This window comes from Ixodes scapularis, unplaced genomic scaffold (assembly GCF_016920785.2).
Source record: "Ixodes scapularis isolate PalLabHiFi unplaced genomic scaffold, ASM1692078v2 PGA_scaffold13__105_contigs__length_92229423, whole genome shotgun sequence".
In the NCBI taxonomy this organism is placed as follows: Eukaryota; Metazoa; Arthropoda; class Arachnida; order Ixodida; family Ixodidae; genus Ixodes; species Ixodes scapularis.
In genome coordinates, this window is record NW_024609839.1 from 77,796,551 (window position 1) to 77,806,704 (window position 10,154).

Below are 10,154 nucleotides of genomic sequence, written 5' to 3' on the forward strand. Positions count from 1 at the left end.
CCAACGAAACGGAAAACGTTTTCCAACCAACCTGAAAGTACAGGGTGATGTTTTTAGGGCGTGCAAACTCTGCGCCGCTGCTGCTGCCTGTGTCGGGGCCGTCCGGAATCAGCTGCTTATGTAGCGTTGAAGTTCCTCGATCACCCTCGCGGTCGATACTGGCAGCGAAGTTCTTGCTGATGACGTACGGGTAGATTCCGCCAAGGAACGCTGTGTCAGCTTGGTTGTGCAGTCTTTTTCTACGATCGCCGATGGTCGTGGTCCGGACGTGACTCGTGTTTCCTGAAAGTACAGGATGATGTTTTTAGGGCGTGCAAATTCTGCGCCGCCGCTGCCTGTCGGTCGCGAAGAAGCGGGTGCGCGTGCCGCCACGCTGCACGATACGGATGTGGCGGATCGTTTCATCGAGGGCCTCAGTTACGCGGCGTCGAAGCAACTTCCCCGCTGTCGTCGCGTAAAACTGGCAGTCGGACTTGATGACCTCTCAGCGGGCGGGAGACAGCGGAGCAACCGACAGCGACATGCGAATCGAATGACGCAGGCTGGAAAGAGCCTGCTCGTCTCGCATCGGCGTGGTGTCCAAACGCCACGTGTCGCCGCGGGGATGCAGAAAGCTCGAGAGGTCCAATATGACAGACACCGCGGGCGGTGGTCGGAATCGTATCCGGCAGCGACGGGAAAAGGGAGAACAGCGCAACGAAGGTGGCGCGGAACGAGACCGGGAGGGAGATACAGCCGATCAAAGAGGCTGGACGAGGAGCCGCGCGACCACGTGGGTGCGTACAAAGCGCCGGGCAGTTCGAGCCAAGCGTCGCGAAGGTTCTAGATTCCGAGCAGCCGGGCCAACTCACGAGCGTTCCAGATGCCACGCCCACGGCCAGGGCCGCGAACATCGCGGTTAGAATCAAGCACGCAATTGAAATCGCCACAAAGAAAGCAAAACCCGTCCGGAGGCACAGACTGAAGAAGGCTCTTGAAAAAGGGGTGAGACGCCGAAGGACGCGCGGGCGCGTAAACGCTCATCGCCCGGAATGCTTATCGCCCGGAATTTGGCGTCACCAACAAAAAAATGATAAACCAGTACGCGACCGTCTGGGTCGCAGACGGAAAAAGCGCCCCGCAAAAGGAAGCTGCGAAAGATTAAAACGCCCACGCCACAGGAGCGTGACGAGGCAAAAGAAAAATAGCAAGGGATCGAAAACCGGGCGTTAAACTCGATCACATGTTGCGCGGAAAAGAAATCGGTCTCCTGCAAGAAAAGCAAGTCACAATGCTGACACTGGGTAAAATGAATACGCGCTGCTATACTTCGTTTCAGTTTCGGTCCGAGCGCGGCCGATGTTATTGGCCGATGTTATTAGCCGAAGGGCCAATCAAACAGCGAAAGAGGCACAACGTCATGGCGTGCTCTCTGCAGTTGATAGGACTAGCCGGTATTCGCCGTCTCTCTGTGTGTGCTTCTCCGCCCGCTAGTCCTCTCAAGCGCAGAGAGCACGCCATGACGTTGCGCTTTTTGCGCTGTATGATTGACTCTTCTGCTCATAACATCGTCTGCGCTCGGATATAAGATGAAACAAAGTATAGTGGGACAACGAAACCCTGGCACATTGAGAGTCAGAACGTGTAGTCCGAGAATAAAAGGGAAAGAAAAATGCAGTAGGGCCATCGGGCAGGTTAAAATACCAGCGGGTCGGAGCTGTCGGAGTCCTCCATGTGGAGTTCAGGGCTCTGTAGATGGTCAGGGGTGTCCGGGTCGTCTGGACGCAGTCTACGGTGTTTCTTAGGGACAGTCAAAGCGTGGGCGGCGTCCGAGCTGCTGCTTGTCGTCGGGATGCCACGCTTGGCGGCGGGACGAGCAAAGGGCATGTCGACGTCTTCGGCGGACGACGGGTTGGATGGAGGACGACTCGCACGTGGGCGACGACGTCGGAAGGGTGGGCGTAGGGGCCGGGTGTCCTTGACCAGGGGTGACGTCGGCCTGGTCTGCGATGACGAGGCGGTCGGAATCCGAGCTCAGACAGTCGTCGTCGACACCGGGAGCAACCTGCACACCGGCCGTGGGTAAGGAAGCCTCGGGGACTGGGGTCGCGGAAGCCTCCTGGGACAAGGGGGCTGGGTGGTCGACCGGCAGGGGGTGATCCAGCCGTAAGACTGGGGGCCAAAGGAGTCGTCTTCAGGTTGGTTTGCCGGACGAGAGGCACCAAGAACGGGGGAGGGCTCCGGGGGAGGGGGCGGAGGGTCGCGGGGCTGAACCGTGGCCTCCGCGTAAGTCTTGCGCTGCGTACAGTCGGATGACCACAGCGAAAGCAGGGCACCGTGCAGCCAGCGGTGGGATGACCGAACACGCCGCACCGGTCGCCCCGAGGGGTCTGGCAGGCGGGACCGATGTGTCCTTTTTGCCCGCACCTACGGCACACACGACGAAGGCCTCGATAGTCCACCATCACATGATGCCCGTGCACGGTAAGAAAGTTCGGGATGGGTTTAACCATCTCCCCCCCATCTAGAGCAATAAACGAAACTCGAACTACTTTCAATCTATCTGAGTTATAAGCAGTCCAACAGCACAATACTGCCAAACCGCAACCTGTCTTGATTTAAAACGCGCTACATTTCTCTTTTTGGGGAAGTGCTGGAGTGACCGGGAGGGAGGCGGGGGAGTGTGTGTCTGCGGGGGGGGGGGGGGGGGGGGGGGGGTAGGGAAGGCAGCCGCGAGCCGCGGCTTGGCCACCCCTGGTCTATTGGATACTTGGAGATTGGAGCTCTGGAATAATTTTGCAGTGAAAGATTGTGAGCTTACTCTTCTGATTCAAAAATAAACTCTATGGTAAAACATGGAATTTTTTTTTTTTTTCACTGTGCACAGAAGGAATAGTTCTTCTGTGCACACAGCGCCGGCCTACGAATGCCCAGGTGGCGGGCTCGAATCCCGGCCGAGGTGCCCGCAATCTGACTGAGGCTTATTGCGGAGAAGGCTCCGTGTAACTGAGCTTTCGGTTGCACGTCAAAACATACCAAGGTGGTCGAAATTAATCCTCAGACCTCCGCTGGGGCGTGCCAGACGCCCGTCTTTGGTTGGCATGTAAAACCCCCAAATTTGACTGGCTGCAAAGGCTTGGATCCCCTCTCAGCTGAGAACAACATATCTCACTTGGTATGTAAAAAGGGACTCATTTTAATGTAGAAACTCAAGATGGTAGAAAACTAATGCATTGAATGGACAACACAAAACTCTCTGCTGCCAGGTGTGAGCTGTTTATCTTTTTGAAATTTTCGACAAGCCTTGGATCACTATCATAATTCAGAAGCCCATTCCAACTGATGCGTTACTATCTAGCTTTCAATGATTTCTATTCTTTCATGTTTTACCCATATCATGACACTGACTGGAATTCCTGCTAATGTACTCCTTGTTATGCTGTTCATTTCAGAATTTCAAGCAAGAAGAATGCAGCTCTGATGTTAATAAATTAAAATCTAGTTTGTGACTATTTAGAGTGTCTACAGACCATCCCGAAAACAAGTGTTTTCCAAGAGCATGCCTGTTTGCAGAATAAAATGTATAGGCACAGGAATGTGTTTGCATATTGAGACGTATATGCCATCTCTATTATACACCAATAGGCTTATACACCGATAGACCAATACACCTATCGGCCGACCCACTGAAAGGCCAATTGGTGTCATTAGGGAGTTTTATACCCTATTCACACGAGCATAAAGGTCCCTTTAGCTAAGGGACCTTTATGGCGAAAGGCGAATCAGTTCGCGATCCTCCGCGCGTGGCATATGCTCGCGATCTACTCGCGCGGGCTGATTCGCTGGCTGCAAAGGGACCTATGTTAAAGGGGTACGGAAACAAAATTCTGGAGCTCATTTCTTTGTTTCAACACGACGCAGGTAGCAGCACAACCACAGAAACATAAATATTGCGCTAGAAAACGCAAGAAAACATATTTTAAAGTGAATTAAACGATAATCAAAAACCACCTGGTAGTTGGTTATGAAGCTTCAATGGAATGTCGTGACGACAACATGCCTCTGAAAGCAGCGCCGCAGCGGTATGTCCGCTCACTGGTATAGATTGCCTAGGCCTGAACGCAATACCGAGGCGTCTTGGTGGAAAGAGCCAAAACGAAGTGAGCCACCTTGGTTTCAGCTCTCGCGCGACGTGCAAACGCGTGCTTCGGTTGTTCTCAGGTTTGGTGCGCGTGCTGGCCCCGCGATATCTACAGCCCTTGGGTACTTCGGCAAAGCGAGATTGTAACGCGTTGACGCCTCCAAGTGGCAAAACTCGTCACTACGGTACGCTTGGTCGTCCGAGGCATGATGACGTCAAGACGTCTGCCGGATCTCCCGAGATGCATCGCGCTCCTCCATGGCTGATTTTGAAGCGCTCGCCAAAATCGCGGCATTTAGAGCATAAAATATAGCCATCTGCTCAAAATACGACCGTGTGATTATTCATTACAGGCTTAGCTGATCATATTGAACTCATTTCTTGATGTTTTCTCTATATTTCAAGTTTCGATTCCGTATCCCTTTAAAGGTACCTTTATGCTGGTCATTAGTAGATCATTTTTCAAAGGCCCGCTACCGCTAGAGCGCGCGCTTCAGAGCATGCATCGAAGTGGCAGCGCGAGCTCCCGCTACGATTACCATGGCCTGAAAACACGATCTACTAAAACTCTCTAATAACCGGAAATGTTGCTTTTGAAGTTCTGAAAACAAATTAGGGACATACTTATGGGAATCGATGGATACTTTCCAAAAAGAAGTCTCGGAACATAACGGGGAATGGTTCCAGTTGGAAAAATACCACTTGGTATTTTGCCGATTGGCAGTCCCAAAACCCAAATGGTTTTCGTTCTAATTGGTACCAATGGGTATATTTACAACTGGAACCAATTGGTATTCTTCAACTGGAACCAATTGGTATTCATCCAATTGGGAGTCCCAAAACCCAACTGCTTTGGCCCATTGGTACCAATTGGAAAAGACAATTGGAACCAATGGGTCCAGCACCGGTGACCATCATAGACGCTGAATACTAACGTTTACCTGCTATACGCCGCCGGTCGGAATGGCGATACAAACGAACAAAAGACGCAAACGATTTACGCGATGCTCGAGGAACACAGAAAAAAGAAAGCGGCATCTGCAGAAACTAGGAAGAAAATGATGGGTAACTGATTCTGAACAACTTGACCCAAGAAAGCCACTTACTCGTATGTGTCACCATTGCACGAAGCCAAGGGACCACACCCCAACAAACGTATCAATTTCGAGCGCTGCCATTGTATACCAAAATAGTCGGAAAAAAGTGTCGCGGAAAATTTTTGTAAACACATTACTAAAAATCAAATCGACTCAAGAGTGTCGTGCAACCTCGATCAGTCAACAATACCGCCCATACCTTGGGTGGTATTGTTGACAACACCACCCATATCACCCAAGGTATGGGCGGTATTGTTGATCAGTCAACAGTACCACCCATACCTTGGGTGGTATCTACGTTCGTCCGCTTGGTAAACGGACGAACGTAGATTTCAGTTATAGACTTGAGCGTGTTGTTAATCTACATTGAATTAAAACGAAAGAAACACACAAGAGGACGAAACAGACGACACACGAAAGCTGTGTCGTCTGTTTCGTCCTCTTGTGTGTTTCTTTCGTTTTAATTCAATGTAGATTTCAGTTTGACTGATCTTCAGACAGCTTTGACAAGCGTTAAGCGATCATCGTCTCCAGGTCCTGATAATATTACGTACAATGTTCTCGTACACCTGGATCCAGTCGCGCAGTAGAGGCTGTTGGACTTCTCCAATGTCTCGTGGGGTACACGTAAATTTCCCTCAAACTGGAAAATTGGAATAATTTCTTCCCATACTTAAGTTAGGCAAATCACCCCTTGACATCACATCTTATCGGCCGATTTCTCTGACAAATTGCATAGGGAAACTAATGAAAAAAAATGGGCAGTGCTTGTCTCGTATGGTATGCGGAACATTACAAGTTGGATAGGGAAGGCAGCCGCGAGACGCATGCGGCTCGCGAGCCACAGCTTGGCCACCCCTGGTCTATTGGATACTTGGAGATTGGAGCTCTGGAATAATTTTGCAGTGAAAGATTGTGAGCTTACTCTTCTGAATCAAAAATAAACTCTACGGTAAGACATGGAATTTTTTTCACTGTGCACAGAAAAAATAGTTCTGTGCACACAGCGCCGGCCTACCCAGATGGCGGGCTCGAATCCCGGCCGAAGTGCCCGCAATCTGACTGAGAAAAGGCTCTGTGTAACTGAGCTTTCGGTTGCACGTCAAAAGATATTAAGGTGGTCCAAATTAATCCTCAGACCTCCGCTGGGGTGTGCCAGACGCCCGTCTTTGGTTTACATGTAAAACCCACAAATTTGACTGACTGCAAAGGCTTGGATCCCCTCTCAGCTGGTAACAACATATTAAATTTCTCTCACTTGGTATGTAAAAAGGGACTAATTTTAATGTAGAAACTTAAGATGGCAGGAAACTAATGCATTGAACGGACAACACACAACTCTGCTGCCAGGTGTGTTAGACTTGTGAGCTGTTTATCCTTTTGAAATTTTCGACAAGCCTTGGATCACTATCATAATTCAGAAGCCCATACCAACTGAAGCGTTATTATCTATAGCTTTCATTGATTTCTATGCTTTCGTGTCTTACCCATATCATGATACTGACTGGAATTCCTGCTAATGTAATCCTTGTTCTGCTGTTCATTTCAGAATTTCAAGCAAGAAGAATGCAGCTCTGATGTTAATAGATTAAAATCTAGTTTGTGACTATAGTGTCTACAGACCATCCCGAAAACAAGTGTTTTCCAAGAGCATATTTGCAGAATAAAATGTATAGGCACAGGCATGTGTTTGCATATAGAGACGTATATGCCATCTCATTTATACACCAATAGGCTTATACACCGATAGACCAATACACCTATCGGCCGACCCACCGAAAGGCCTATTGGTGTCATTAGGGAGTTTTAGTATATCGTTTTTCAAAGGCCCGCTACCGCTAGAGCGCGCGCTTCAGAGCATGCATCGAAGTGGCAGCGCGAGCTCCCGCTAAAATTACCATGGCCTGAAAACACCATCTACTAAAACTCTCTAATAACCGGAAATGTTGCTTTTGAAGTTGTGAAAACAAATTAGGGATATACTTATGGGAATCGATGGATACTTTCCAAAAAGAAGTCTCGGAACATAACGGGGAATGGTTCCAGTTGGAAAAATACCACTTGGTATTTTGCCGATTAGGAGTCCCAAAACGCAAATGGTTTTCGTTCTAATTGGTACCAATGGGTATATTTCCAACTGGAACCAATTAGTATTCTTCCAACTGGAACCAATTGGTATTCTTCAACTGGAACCAATTGGTATTCATCCAATTGGGAGTCCCAAAACCCAACTGCTTTGGCCCATTGGTACCAATTGGAAAAGACAATTGGAACCAATGGGTCCAGCACCGGTGACCATCATAGACGCTGAATACGAACGTTTATCTGCTATACGCCGCCGGTCAGAATGGCGATACAAACGAACAAAAGGCGCAAACGATTTACGCGATGCTCGAGGAACACAGAAAAAAGAAAGCGGCATCTGCAGAAACTAGGAAGAAAATGATGGGTAACTAATTCTGAACAACTTGACCCAAGAAAGCCACTTACTCGTATGTGTCACCATTGCACGAAGCCAAGGGACCACACCCCAACAAACGTATCAATTTCGAGCGCTGCCATTGTATACCAAAATAGTCGGAAAAAAGTGTCGCAGAAATTTTTTGTAAACACATTACTAAAAATCAAATCGACTCAAGAGTGTTCGATGTTGTGCCAGCACGTGGATGAAGGACGCTAAGTGCTTGTTGCTCTGGGCAACAGCTACTACAGGGTGATTCAAGGAGAGGCCAGGCTCAAAATTCGGTTTCCGCTACGACTTTGTGCAGCGTTGCCCACAGATGGTGCTTTTTTTTTTTTTTTTTTTTTTTTTTTTTGTAAAATTTGCAAAGAGCGAACTTACCTGAGGAAAAAGTAAAGAAATAAAAAAGCTTAGCTCTTATGAAAACGCACCGACGCCACCGGTCTTTAAACAACACGGCGCCGTTTCGCACGGGAGACAGGAGATGTTGCAATGAACGCCGCCAACGAACGAGCATACGGCGCCGAGAGCGGGCGTTTTTAGCAGACGATCTTTTCGCCGCTCAAAAGCGGCGCGCGTTCCACAGGCGGCGACAGTCGCAGAAACAAAAACAGGCGCGGTAACAACAAGGAACTGCACTTTCTTGTCTGCTAAAGACGCCGGCTCTCGGCGTCGTATGCTCGTTCGTTGGCGGCAGTTACCGTCGCGACCGCTTGAGCCATCTCTTGTCTCCCGTGCGAAACGGCGCCGTGTTCTTTGAAGACCGGTGGCTTATTCTTTCTTTACTTTTTTCTCAGGTAAGTTCCAGTGATGGAAGTGCTGCGCCAATTGCGCCAAATTGCGCCAGAGACGCAATCCTGCAACATGTAGCGCCAAATTGTCATTTTACCGAAGAATTGCGCCATGCCTGCGCCGAGATGAGATGTAGCAATAAAAAATAAAAATTGAAGTCTTACCAGAGCGCGTGGCGGTACCGCGGTATTTTCCGCACCGTAACTGTTACGCAAACCGAAAGTGCGGGGGCGCCTTATCATAATAATTGAAAGGAACAACGTTAGCAACATCTGAGACCAAAGCTGCAGAGGCTAAGCGAAAAACCATCCCACTAAGCAGCCTACTAAAAAAAAAAAAAAAAAAAAAAAAAAAGGCCGAGCTTGTGGTTGTTTTTAATGTTGGCCCGCCCTGTTCCGGTGCGCTAGCTACCAGCGAAGTCCAAGCTAGCGCGAGCCCAATGCTCTGTGCATTCCTGACTCGCGCGTGGGCTCGTGCAGTGTGGGCACCGTTTCGGGCTCCATGCGCGCGTTTGTAGCTTCGGCTGCGCTCGCACCGAAACTGAAACGAAGTATAGTTGAGTTGCACCAAACTCTGGATGTAGTGCTGGTAAGCAGAGCCGTATATGTAGAGAGTTTGGTCAATGGGAGGCGCGGGCAGAGCCAGGGCGTGCGTCTGACTCGGAAAGAGGACTTGGCATGCTCTCTTGACCAACCAGAAGCCGAAAAGAATCCCCTAGCGGTGGTAGCGGCAAACAGTTCTGATCAAAAGTCTAATGTTCGTATATGGTTTTAATAAGCGCGTAAGAGTGAACTGTAGTAACTCTTTGTGGTTGAATATAGGGTGCACTTGTTGTTTTCATCATGATCATGCAGAAAGGTGTAAGAAACGAATGCGCCGCTCAACTCTGTATTGCGCGAACAGAGTGTGACCGCTCGGACGGCTCCGCTCGTCGCACTCTTCCACCATCATTTTAGATGAGCGTGATTGAAACATCACGTGTACCATATTTTCAGCCATCGAGAGTTACTTCAATGCAGTTATCAGGTTTGTTTTCTCGCGACCACCGCCAGGGTATTATTTTCCGGCTTCTGGTTGGTCACATTCGAATTTCTGAAGACGCCCTGGAAACACGCCCAGCCCGCTTTCAGCCAATGGCGCCCTCCACATTTGTCTCCTATACTTCCCAACGAATGGCCAAACTCTCTGCTGGTAAAGCCTCACCGTCCTTTTCGGAGCACAAAGCACTGCGCGACTCGCGCGACTGCGGTGTCTGCTCCGCGGGTGTCGCTTCTCTGCAGCGCGTCGGCGCATGCCAAGGAGCGCACTCAACGGGTTAACTCGCCCTGATCCGATCGTGACTTCGCCAGCACATCGAAAATGAATCGGAATTTTCGAAGCGAATATCAGATACCACAATATTGAAGGCTGCTGCCCCCCCCCCCCCCCCCCCCCCCGCCCCCCCCCCCCCCAAAAAAAAAAAAAAAGCTTTAATCTAAACTAAAACATTCCACAACAGTGAGGGTCGTTAGATGCTGCTGCAGATACCTTAAAAGAAGTGCAGGCTGATAAAACTAAATATCCTGTACCATCAGAACTCAGTGTTACATATTTAATTGTATTTTTGATGTGAAGAGCAGATAAACTTTATTTTTAAAAAAAGTTATTTTTTGTGTTTACTTTGTTGAATTTTATATATCCTGTC

At 49.1% G+C, this 10,154-nt stretch overlaps 1 pseudogene; it reads right to left on the reverse strand.

Moving 5' to 3' along the window:
- Positions 1-847: 847 nt before the first annotated feature.
- Positions 848-1,666, reverse strand: LOC121835570 (annotated as a pseudogene).
- Positions 1,667-10,154: the final 8,488 nt, after the last annotated feature.